Source organism: Heterocephalus glaber, unplaced genomic scaffold (assembly GCF_053883595.1).
Source record: "Heterocephalus glaber isolate CG9 unplaced genomic scaffold, H.glaber_assembly_v1.0 deba00001463, whole genome shotgun sequence".
In the NCBI taxonomy this organism is placed as follows: Eukaryota; Metazoa; Chordata; class Mammalia; order Rodentia; family Bathyergidae; genus Heterocephalus; species Heterocephalus glaber.
In genome coordinates this window covers 12,679,194-12,692,593 of record NW_028258310.1, presented here as the reverse complement: position 1 = coordinate 12,692,593, position 13,400 = coordinate 12,679,194, and the positions used below count along the sequence as shown (strand labels likewise).

At 39.1% G+C, this 13,400-nt stretch overlaps 1 protein-coding gene across 4 annotated transcripts in view; it reads right to left on the bottom strand.

The window, feature by feature from the left end:
- Positions 1-13,400, bottom strand: part of Jakmip2 (janus kinase and microtubule interacting protein 2) — a 197,678-nt gene that overhangs the window by 61,404 nt on the left and 122,874 nt on the right. The gene's annotated exons all lie outside the window — the stretch shown is intronic.

Here is a 13,400-nt window from a genome sequence, read left to right as displayed (position 1 = left end):
CTACTAAAACCAAAGCCCCCTTATTATGTGGGTGTGGGAGTCTTGGGCTCAATCAAAGCCTCAACTACTGCCTTAGCATGACTCTGGAGACCTTGAAGGCTTATTTTGCCCCTAATGGCACTTGGCTAGCTTGTATCTCGGGACTCACTAGGTGTGCCAGAATTCCTGAGGGAGACACTAGACCTGAAATCTTGTGCATCCTGGTGCAAGTTCTTCCTCAAGTTCATGTGTTCAGAGGACCACAGGGATGGGATTTCATAGCATCCAAGGACAACAGTACAGACAGAAGCGAGCAGCCCCTATAGTCATTCCAATTTTGTTGGGATTGGGGGTAACTGGCTCAGTGGCACTTGGAACTGCTGCACTGATAAGAGGAGAACTTGGACTCTCAGCTTTGGCAGAGCAGGTAGACACTGACCCAGGAAGCCTGCAATATGCTGTTGAGACTGCACTCCCAAGTAGAGTCACTAGCTGAGACGGTCCTCCGGAATCGAAGGGGACTTGATCTAGTGCTCATATCACAAGGAGGATTATGTGCTGCTTTAGGGGAGGCATGTTGTTTCTATGCCAACAAGTCTGGTGTAATCCATGATACCCTTCAAAAGGTCAAGCAAAATCTAGATAGACATCAGAAGGAGAAGGAAAGTAAAAACTCATGGTATCATAACCTGTTCAGTTGGAGCCTTTGGTTAACTACCCTTATCACTGGGCTGGCTGGTCCCCTCATCCTGGTTTTTCTCAGGCTCTTGATTGGCTCTTGTATTCTTAATTGGATTATCAACTTTGTAAAACAGTGTGTAGACTCAGTTAAACTGAAGTATATGAGATACTACTACAATCCATTATATAAGCCCCTGCCCAATCAAGAGGCTCTCATTGAATCAACGCTTTGACATCATGCTTAGAGGAGTTGGGAATGAGATAGCCAACCCAACTCCATCTTGTGCCTCAATGACATTTTGTACCTGTGCTGGAACAAAGTGCTTGCACATAAGCAAAGCACCCCAAACCGCCACATCCTGCTTGGCAGTAAACTTGCTACAATTGCAGGATGTTTTGTAGCTCACCCAGTGTGTGAGAAACTTCCTTGTACCCTCTACTAAACTGGCATGATTCTCCTTCTGTAAGATTCTACTTGCTCTCCCCTGAGCCCTCCCCAACTGAAAGCGTGATTTAAAAGGAGAAATCAAACTGCTTCCCATTGCCAAGGAACCTTTCTGGGTGCTAGCCCGCCTTGGCCACTGGATATAATAAATGGCCATGAATATGGCACAGAGTGTGGCATCTCTCTTGTCCGAACTCACTCATCCACAACAAAACTATATTTTCACATCTAATTTTGCTTCTTATTGCTTTATAAAGTTGTAGCTACAAGAATTTTAAAACCCACATGGCTTGCATGTATTGCTTACACTATATTTCTTTGTTCAACACTGCTCTAGAGGTCTGAGAGGTTCATTTAATGAACATAAATTTTCCCACATTGATGATAATCTTTCAGTAAAGCTTGGTTCTGGCTTTATTTATGTGCCTGCTCAAAAATCACCCCCAGCCCCTTAATCTGAAGAATAAAATCCTAGCACCTAGGCCTGGCCTCCTCTCACCTAAGCTGGTTGGACTTCAGCTCCTGTTACCTTCCTCCCTCTGCTCACCTGAGCCTGCTCCAAGCTGGTATTGGGCTACCCTCTGGAAGTGGTACATTTCCTTTCTGGTGCTTACTGTTTCCTCTCCCTCACGTACCCTTCCCTCTGCTCCTTCTGCAATGCTCTTTATCCTCAGGGCCCAGCTAGATGTCATCCTTGCCTGATATGCAACCCTGATTGCCCAGGACAAAACTCTTTCTCTTGCCTTTGTTTCTTAGGATTTCCTTACTGCCCTGTTCCATGCTTTTCTTTATGTTATGATGTTTGTATGCTTGGTTATCCTTACTACCTCCTCTCCTCCTGGAGCTCCTAGAAGGCTACCACTGAATATTCCTTGGTTCTCAGGACAAGGCAGAGCAGGCAGCCAGAAGGCCCATGTGGATTAAAGGGTAAGGATCAGCATGTTTCACTGGGTAGCTTCCTGACCAGAGGCAAAAATACCTTATGTCATACAGTCAGATTATGCAGTCTTTACAGTTACCAGAGCAGGCCCCATCCATCCCTTCCCCACAGAACATTGCAACAAAACAAAAACTCCAAACATGTAAGAAAGCCCACCTTAATGTTTCATTCAGTGCTTCAGTAGGGAGAACCTAGACCATATTCCCCATCTTTCTATAGTGAATGGAAGAAAGTAGTTTCCAGACCAGAGTGGGCACACTGCAGCCCATGAGTTAGCTCTATCCCATTCCCTGTCTTTATAAAGAAACTTTTATTAAGGCCACAGCCATACCCATTCATTTGTGCATCACTTAAACCTTGTTTCATGCTACAGTTGAGTTGAGTAGTTTCACAGAGACTGTTTGGACTACAGAGCCTAAAATACTTACCAGCTTCTCTTTTATACCAAGAACTTACTGATTCCTGTTCTAGACAACAGTTTTTGGAAGAAGGGCCTTATTTTTTTACTTTGTTTTTATTTTTATATTTCTGCTGATTTAAAAACTCAGCTTATCTTCTATATAAAACACTGGGAAAGTTACTGGCTCAAGTGATAGGAACTTAGTCCTCTTCAATCTGGGCAGGATGTATTTATATTAAGCATTAGAACAGTGTCATTGCTGCCAGGGCTATTGGTTAACAAGAAAATTTTAGCAAGTCTTCCTAAAATAATGGAAAATTGTAATAAAAATGAACAAAGGGTGAGAAAATGAATTTGCTTTTTCTATTTCTACATCTGCTACCCCTAGGACAGTTGATTGAGAAATACTTGTTATTGGTATTTCAAAGATTAAATTAGATAATGCATGTAAAAATAGTTTGTACTACAAAGGTACTATTACATGTATGGTAATATTAGAATAGGATAACTTTATCTAAATTTATATAAAATTCTGTGTAGGATATGATTGTATCTCCTTGTAATTCTGTCATTTCTCTCAAATTGTAAACACTAATCTTTTGTGTAGATAGACAGCAGGGGAAATTAACAAAAAATTTTAGAAGTGAAAATAAAGGTACAGGAAAATATATTCCAACTTGAAGATAAAAACAAACATAAACACTGCCTTCTTGTACATTACTTAAGAGAATCTACAAAAATCAACAAAATTCAAAGAATTGAGCAACATTTGACATTTCTTATGTCCACTTAGTTTAGTTGTCATGGAAATTGATAATTTTTGTAGAATTTCTAAGTATAAGCTTGGGAGATATGTTTCACAGTGAAAAAATGCCAAACTATATGACTGAAATGTGGTGAGAAAGAGCTGTAGAATTTTTCGTAGTATTTTCAGTATAAATGGAACCAATAGGGAAATACATTGAAATATTTTAGTGTAAATCTTGAGTTTAATACAAAAAGATGAGCTATTCTTCAGTAAAAACATAAAGATATGAAGAAGGTACTATTTTGAAATAGCAAAATTTAGTAGAAGAAATAAAGAATTTTGGTTACTGGAAATATTTTATGGAAAAACATTTCGGCTCACTCATATAACAGCAAACACTTATGGAGGTGTTCTTTAAGAGTTTACACTTCCTAGGAAGTTGTAGAGTATTGGTAGAATTAATTTCATCACAATTTCAGATGAGAAGTGAGAAGCAACCTCTACATGAGCATGATGGGAAGAAGGCTGGACAAAGTCCTGTATGGGTGAAGAGCGAGGTCTGGGGTGGAGCCCCTGTCTCCATGCTCCCTCTGAAAGCTCAGGCAGCTACTTTACTTCTGTCACCTCAGTTTTCTCATTGGTAAATTAAGGTTGGTGACATCATTTTCCTATGGTTGTGGTGAGGGTGAATTTAGACACCTGGGCAAACGCTCTTTAGAAAGTCCAGAGCACTATTAAGTCATGAAAGATACTATATTGTTAATTTTGGTAAATATTGTTGTGTATAATAACATTATATTACACAATGTTATATTAATGCCACCATCAACATATATAAAGTACCCAAATATGGTGATGGGATTGACATTATTATATTACATTATTAAGACTGTAAGAAGTATATTCCAAACATAAAGAAGTGTTCAGAGATAAATCTGGGTTTCCTCGGTATGTATTGTGCTCCTTGGAGTTGGTGGCATCAAATCCTAGCTTGGATGACTCTTGGAATACATGTCAGGAGGGAGCCCTGAGCAGAGCTGTGAACATGAGCTCCCGAATGCCTTCTACCCTGGAGATCTGGGGGAAAACTGATAAGAATTCATGATCACTGTATAGAGGTCTCACATTGTATTTTTTTATCTCTTGTTTTAAATCTAGTCTGGCCTTTGGAAGATGCCAGTGTAAATTCTACCAAGATAGATATGGTGATGATTTGAGCTTTAATGTAATTTTCCAAGTCTAGGATTAAAACTGGAAAAGGCTGAGAGGTTATCAAGGCAAGGCAAGCTAACAGCAGCTTTGGCTTGGATTATCTGCACTGGATGTTCCTAGAGAGCTAAGCTCAGAGCAACCTGGGAGAGTCTTTCCTAGGTGCCAAGTGACGTCAACAGCAGATATGGAGGAGGAAAGAGCTATCACTGTGGGAGGGTTGCTTATAAGGGAAGACTTACCCAACCTGGGGGAGTACAAATTCTTTTTTTAAAATATATTTCTCACTTTCAGCCTGTGATGCTTCCTGAAAACAGAAGTAAAGGTACAAATAGCAAGAAATACCACACTCCACATTTGAGCCCTTCACCTAGAAGCTATAGAGCTCCGGGATGGAAAAGGTTGGCTGATTTTCTGAGTGCCACGACTTGCGCCACAGGTTGTTAGGAAAGCTTTTAAAAAGAATCATGTAAGTTCATTCAGAAAGTAGTCCTGAGCACCTTCTACATGTTAGGCAGGTTGCTCCACTGTAAAACAGAGATGGCAGCGATGCCTGAATGTGAGGATGAAGGTCAAAGGAGATAACTGCACTGAAACACTTAACAGCCTGGACACAAACAAATTGTTCAAAAATTAACACACATCCATTCACTCTCATACAGTAGATGCCATTATTGCCTTGCTTAATAGGTGAGGACAGGAAAACACAAAGGGGCTTCATAATCATCTCAGGCTCACTCAGGTAATAAGTGTAAAAGCAGGATTATGACAGGATTGAGTGTGCCTGTTAGAGTGTCTGATAGGTAGTAAACATTCAAGGAGTTGTAGCTATTTATATTCTCAGCCAAAGCACTTACAACACTGGTCTCTGCACAGTGGTCATTCTGGAAATGTCAGTGGGATTATTTGTCTTGCTGGAAAGATGAGTAATGGCCCACTGCCCCAAAGGTTTCCACTCCTTAGTCTATTGCCAGTGGTGGAACGGTCATTTTATCATCAGAGCTCAGGAAGCAAGCTGAGAGTATAGATTCATGTCTTGCTATTGTTCTCATTCTTTCTCTTAAAGCCTGGGCCATTGAAAAACACACTCATATTTATTTAAAATAAAACTGCTTTATGATTTGTTTGCCCTCCAGATTCCCTTTGCTCTTTGGGGACAGCTGCTGACAGGCAGTGATGGTTTGCTTTTGCCTCTGTGCTGGGACTGTAATTAACTGCCACAGAAAGGAAGAGAGGCAAGTATAAAGCCGGGAGCAGGAAGAATAAGGCTGTGTGCTTATTCAAGAGGCCAGTGCCAGGGTCTTGTCAGAGGAGGGGAAGATTACACTAGCCAGCTGGCTTAGACATCAGTGCCAACCCCTAGACAGACAGGCAGCCTCCTTCAAGCTTGAGAGACCCACTTTAAAAGATTTAAATGTGGAGAAAACTGGCAACAATGGGACACTTGGTGCTTTTCCTTCTTTGAGATGCCATGAATTTTTTTCTGTCACACAGCAATATTTATGGCCACCAGTTTCTAGACCAATAAGCTTCTTCCTATGAATGTAATTTATCATCTTGTTATGAAAATTAAGGGAGACTATCTCCCTTCAAATGCTGCCCCAGGAAAGTAAAAACTGTTCATGGATGGTCAGAGCTGGAAGGGATCAGTGGAGTGTGAGCATCCCTCTATATGAATCTGCTGGACTACTTCACAGAATTACAAGGCCTTGTCCTCACTCATGTACTTTATCAGAATGCTTGGCTTGTGGGCCCAGGAATTGGAATTTTTCATAAGCTCCTCCAGGTTATTTTATGACTCAGTAAGTAATTCATTGAAAACACAGATATTAAGAAACAGATTTAGTCAAATGAGTTGCAGAGACAGAGATGTTAAGATAATTTAAATTTATCTTCAAGAAGAAAGACACATAATGTTTAGGACTTCTGACTCTCAAACTAATGATTTTTAAAAATGAAATCTTGTTTCCTTTTGCTTCATAAAAGTTAAGAAAGTTCCTCTGTAAACTTCACATTGAAGTTTATTTATCCAAGGTCAAGGCTTGGCTGAAACAGAAGGCAATAGACTTTGGCTGTCTGAAGTCCATTTGTGATTATTGATGAAACAAGGAGAAATAGATCTTGGAGAAACAAACAATTAAATTTTTTTTTTTTGGTACTGGGGATCGAACTTGGGTCCTTGCGCTTGCAAGGCAGATGATGGAACCACTGGCTAAATCCCCAGCCCCAAACAATTAAAATTTAACAGTGATATCAAAGAAGAAGGAGCAGAAGAAAATGGAATAAATGTATTTGGATTGCTTCGTACTACCTGCTAATCAAGAATGTTATTTACACCCTGACACTCCCGGCCCAAAGGTAGGGGCATCTGAGCCTCCGTTCCACTGCTCCTTGTCCAGAGGAAGAGGATTCCTGGTCACCATCCCTCCCTCCACTCCCAGCCAGAGGAAGGGGCTTCCAGGCCACCATCCCTACCACTGCTCCCAGCCCCTGTCCCACCTCTCTTAGCTCAGAGGAGGTGAGCCGCGTGGGTGCCAACAGCACCCCCCTGCTCCCCCACTCGAAATGAGAAAACACATAAATAAATTTCAAAACCAGACTTGAGATGACCCAAAGGGAAATGAGTTGGAACACTCTGGTACTCAACCACCTGGACCCACTGAACTGGCAACAAAAGGGGATCTGGAAAAAAATGAAATCAGAAATAATTTCTCAGATAACAGGAGAAATAGTGCCCCTAGTGCAAGACATGATTAATAAATTTAGAGAGGAGCTCAGGAACATGATGGAATCCCAATATAAGAAACAAATGGAATCCATAAAACAGATGCAAATAGATTTCCAGGACATGAAAAACTCCATTGAAAGTCTACACAGCAGAATGAGCCAATGTGAGGACAGAATTTCAGATATAGAAGATAAGATTGCAATTAGTGACCAGGAAAAGAAAAATTGCTTCAAAATTATAAGGGAACATGAGAAATCAATCCAGCAGCTGCTAGATGATGCAAAAAAGAATAACGTAAGACTGATTGGGCTCAATGAAGAAACAGGAGAGAGTGCAGATGACATAAAAAAATCTCTTCACAGAAATAATGGCAGAAAACTTCCCAAGCAGGGGAAAAAAACTTGACATACAGATAAGTGAGGCATATAGGACTCCAAATAGCCTTGATCAAAAAAAATCTACACATAGGCATATAATTGTTAAGATTCCAGAAACACAGCAGAAGAACAAAGTTCTCCAAGCAGTCAGAGAAAAGAAACAAATCACATACAAAGGGAAGCTCATCAGAATCACAGCAGACTTCTCAATGCAAACCCTCAAGGCAAGAAGAGCTTGGAGTGACATATTCCAAGCCCTAAAAGAAAACCTCCAACCCAGATTGATGTACCCTGCAAAACTATCTTTCAAATTTGATGGAGAAATGAGATACTTTCATGACAAAGAGCACCTTAGGAACTTTGTGAATACCAAACCAGCACTCCAAAAAATTTTACACAATATCCTAGGAACAGACATTGAGGATCACAACTCCAGGAAGCAAAGCAGAATGAACCCATCTGGCATGACAAGAAATTAAATGTAGAGGGGGAGAACCCAACAAAAAGAAAAAGTCATGGCAATGACAAGTCAATACGTTTCAGTCATAACCATCAATGTTAATGGTCTCAATTCACCAGTCAAAATAAATAGACTGGCAGAATGGGTCAAGAAGCAAAATCCAACAATATGCTGCATACAAGAAACACACTTGATTCAAAATGAAGCTCATAGACTGAAAGTTAAAGGTTCGAAAACAATACTCCATGTGACCGACACCTGAAAAAAAGCAGGAGTAGCCATCCTCTTTGCAGATCAAGTAGATTTCAAACCACAACTGATTAAAAGAGACAAGGAAGGACACTACATCCTTGTAAAAGGAACAATCCAAGAGGAAGAGATGACAATCAAAAATATCTATGCACCAAACACTAGTGTACCCAACTATATAAAACAAATACAAATGGACAAGAAAAGTCATATACGCACTAATACAATTGTAGTAGGGGACCTCAACACCCCACTGTCACAAATAGATAGATCAACTAGACAAAAAATAAGTAATGAAATACTAGAACTCAATCGAACTCTTGAACAAATTAACTTAACAGATGTTTACAGAGTGTTCCACCCCACAAAATCAGAATACACATTCTTCTCAGCTGCACATGGGTCATTCTCCAAAATAGACCACATACTCACACATAGAACATGTTTAAGTAAGTGCAAAGGAATTGAAGTTATCCCCTGTATATTCAGACTATAGTGCGATGAAATTGGAGATCCATAGCAAAAGAAACTGGAAAAATTTCATAAACACGTGGAAATTGAGCAATACACTTCTGAATAACCAATGGGTCACAGAGGAAATTAAAGAAGAAATCAGATAGTTCCTTCAATTAAATGACAATGACAATACAACATATCGGAATCTATGGGACACAATGAAAGCAGTCTTATGAGGGAAATTCATAGCAGTGAAGACGCATATTAGGAAAACAGAACGAGCCCAATTAAACAACCTGATGCTGAACCTCAAGCTTCTAGAAAAAGAAGAGCAGGACAACACCAAAGCTCATACAAGGGAGGAAATTTTAAAGATCAGAGGAGAAATCAATGCAATGGAGACTAAGAGAATGATACAAAAAAATCAATGAAGCCAAGAGTTGGTTCTTCAAAAGAATCAACAAAATTGACAAACCCTTAGCCAACCTTGTCAAAAAAAGGAAAGAAAAGGCCCAAATCCATGCAATTAGGAATGAAAAGGGTGAAACTACAACAGGCCCAGCAGAAATCCAGAGGATCATCAATACCTACTTCCAGAACGAATACGCCAATAAGATGGACAACACAGAAGACACGGACAGATTCCTAGATATATATGAATTACCAAAGTTGAACGAAGAAGACCTAAAAATTCTGAACAACCCAATATCAACCAATGAAATTGAAAACATAATTAAAAACTTATCAACTAAGAAAAGCCCGGGCCCTGATGGCTTCACTGCTGAATTCTACAAGACATTTAGAGAGAAACTGCTGCCACTACTGTTTAAACTCTTCAATGAAATTGAAAGGGAAGCAATACTCCCAAATTCATTCCTGGAAGCAAGCATCACCTTGATCCCCAAAGCAGAGAAAGGCACAACTGAAAAGGAGAACTATAGGCCGATCTCTGTAATGAACATAGATGCAAAAATCCTTAATAAGATACTGGCAAACAGAATGCAGAAGATCATCAAGAAGATTATACACCCTGATCAAGTGGGATTCATCCCAGGGATGCAGGGATGGTTCAACATATGCAAATCAATAAATGTAATACACTATATCAATACAGCCAAGGACAAAAACCATATGATTATCTCCATAGATGCAGAAAAAGCATTTGACAAAATCCAACATGCATTTATGATAAAACCCTACAAAAAATTGGAATAGATTGTCTCTACCTCAAACTGATAAAAGCCATCTATGAAAACCTAACAGCCAATATCATACTAAATGGTCAAAAACTGAAATCCTTCACACTAAAATCAGGAACAAGACAAAGATATCCCCTATTGCCACTCTTATTTAATATAGTTCTGGAAACAGCCACTGTAATTAGACAAGAGAAAGAAATAAAAGAAATAAAGACAGGAAAGGAAGAAGTCAAATTGTCATTATTTGCAGATGACATGATACTGTATACAGAAGACCCCAAGAACTCCACCAAAAGTCTTCTAGACTTAATAACCAAATTCAGCCAAGTAGCTGGTTATAAGGTCAACACACAAAAATCAATAGCTTTCCTCTACACCAATGACAGACTCACTGAGAGAAATAGAGCAAACAATTCCTTTCACAATAGCATCCAAAAAGCTGAAATACCTATGAATCAACCTAACAAAAGAAATCAAAGACCTCTTCTCTGAAAACTATGGCACTCTGAAAAGAGAGATTGAAGATGATACCAGAAAATGGACAGACATCCCCTGCTCCTGGGTAGGAAGGATTAATATAGTGAAAATGGTCATACTTCCAAAATTGCTATATAGATTTAATGCAATCTCAATTGAAATCCCAGCAGCATACTTCATAGACCTTGAGAAAACAATCTAAAAATTCATTTGGAGCAAGAAGAGACCCAGAATAGCAAAAGCAGTTCTAGGTAACAGAGACATGGCGGGGGATATCACAATCCCCAAACTGCAACTATACTACAAAGCTACTGTGATAGAAACAGCATGGCACTAGCAAAGAAACAGACCTGAGGACAACTGGAACAGATTAGAAAATGCAGAAACAATGCCAGACACACTCAGCCATCTCCTCTTCGACAAAGGAGCCAAACACCCTCACTGGAGGAAAGATAGCCTCTTGAATAAATGGTGCTGGAAAAATTGGGCTTCAACTTGCCAAAGATTAAAACTAGACCTCTATCTCTCATCATGCACTAAACTAAAATCAAAATGGATTAAAGATCTAAATATTAAAATAGAAACTCTGAACCAGTTGGAACAGAGGTTAGGTAGAACTCTTGAAGACATCGGTTTAGGAAAGGATTTTATGAACCAAACCTCAGTTGCCCATGAACTAGCACAAACAATCAACAAGTAGGATCTCTTCTTATTAAAAGGCTTCTGCACAGCTAGAGAAACCACCAGCAGTGTGAAGAGAGAACCCACAATGTGGGAAAAAATCTTCACCTGCTTTTCCTCAGACAAAGGTCTACTATCTCGAATCTATAAAGAACTTAAAAAGATCAGACCTCCCAAATTTAAAGACCCAATCTGAAAATGGGCATCTAAAATAAATGACATTTATCAGAAAAAAGTAAAATTAACAAATAAATACATGAACAAATGTTCAACATCACTGGTCATTCAAGAGATGCAAATGAAAACAACGCTGAGATTCCACCTCACTCCAGAAAGAATGGCTGCTATCATGAAATCAACCAATAACAAATGCTGGCGGGGCTGTGGGGAAAGAGGAACCCTGCTCCACTGGTGGTGGGAGTGTAGACTGGTGCAAGCACTGTGGAAATCAGTATGGAGATACCTCAAAGAACTAGGACTGGAAGTCCCATTTGACCCTGCTATTCCCTTGCTGGGGATCTTCCCCAAAGAATTAAAAGAATCATACCACAGTGATATATGTGTGCCCATGTTCATAGCAGCACAGTTTGTGATAGGTAAATCTTGGAATCAGCCCAAATGCCCATCAACTGGAGACTGGATAAAGAAAATGTGGTTTTTTAAATAAAATAGAGTATTACTCAGCCATAAAAAATGTGAAATTAGAGACATTTATAGCTAAGTGAATGCACATGGAGGCAATACTCTTAAGTGAAATAAATAGGACACACATGTATAAATACTGAATAGTTTCTCTGGTGTGAGAAACTGAAAGTGTAAATAAAGACTAAAATGTATAATAGGTAACGTAAAATAGGAAGAAAAGGGGCAAAGGGGAAGGAAGTGGGAGGGGTAGGGGAAAGGAAAGAAGGGAATGGAATTAATATGAGAAAATGGAAAAATAGGAACAAAATCTTTGTAAATAGGGAGGAATGGAGGGGTTGACGGGAGGGCTGGGCAAAAGTGAAAAATAAGAACCAAGAGAGATTATGTAAAGGTGCAAATTTCCAATGATGAATGTCATTATATTGTATACCTAAAATGTACCAATGATTAGAATGAATAATCGATAATGTAAAATAGGAAGAATAGGTCCAAAGGGGTAGGGGCAGTGGAAGGGGCAGGGGAAAGGAAAGAAGGGGAAGGAAAAATGATGAGAAATGGAAATAATGGAAATAAAGTCTTTGTAAATAGGGAAGGGTGGGCTAGGAAAGGGGAAAAAATAAGAACCAAGATGCATCATGTAAAGGTACAAGTTTCCAATGAGAAATGTAAATGTGTTGTATACCTACAATGTACCAATAAAAGATTTTAAGAAAAAAAAACCAATGTTATTTAAAGACAGTTATGGAAACGAAGCAAGTTTATGCTCACATAGTTGTCCCTGGTTTGTGGGGAGCAAAACTGTCTCATGCATGTTGAGTATTTAAAATTCTTTCCTAGACATGACTCTACTTGATACTTACATTGCCTTGATAAGACATGTGTTATCATATCTACTTAACTGATGAGATTTGGAGTAACAAAAAGATTTTTATTAGCAATTAACTCAAATCCAGAGAATATTAGAAAGAATACTCTTAAAAAGTTTTCAGTTTACTGTGTCAGGCAACTCTTTAGCACTTGTTGACAACTTTGCATTTAATCCTCATAAGCACACTTCCTTATGGACTTGACTGATTTACACCTTACCACAGCCCTATGAGATAGTGGTTAATTTTACTGACAAAGGAACTTGGGTATAAGGAATAGAACATCTTTAATTCATTTCTCTATTTTTTCAACAGATAAACTCTGAGAATTTAAGTTCTAGAAATATTTAGGCTCTAAGGGATAACAAGTAAGGTAGGTCCTGCTGCCACAGACATTGCACTCAACTTGAGAAAGATAGGCACTAAACAAATAAATCATATATATATATATATATATATACACACATATATATATATACACACACACACATACACACACACACACCATATATATATATATATAAACCATATATATGGAATAGGCTATGGGAGAGCAACTTGCACTGGGAGAAGTGGTCTATTTTAGAAACTGGTCAGATGAGTGATGCTTTAGCAGGTACCTGAAGGAGGTAAGGGAAGGAACCAGTAGCTGACTAGGGAAGTAACTAGAACAAAAGCCCAGACTATGATGGCCATATCTCTCCTGAGCCAGCAAATGCCTGGAGCAGCATGATCAAGAGCAGCAGTGGAAATGAGTCAAAGGGGACTGGAGCTCACATTCTAGTGGTAGGGAAAATTCAGTGGTAGGGAAAATTCTTTAACTGAATGAGAGGGAGCTACTGGAAGGTACTAAGCAGTGC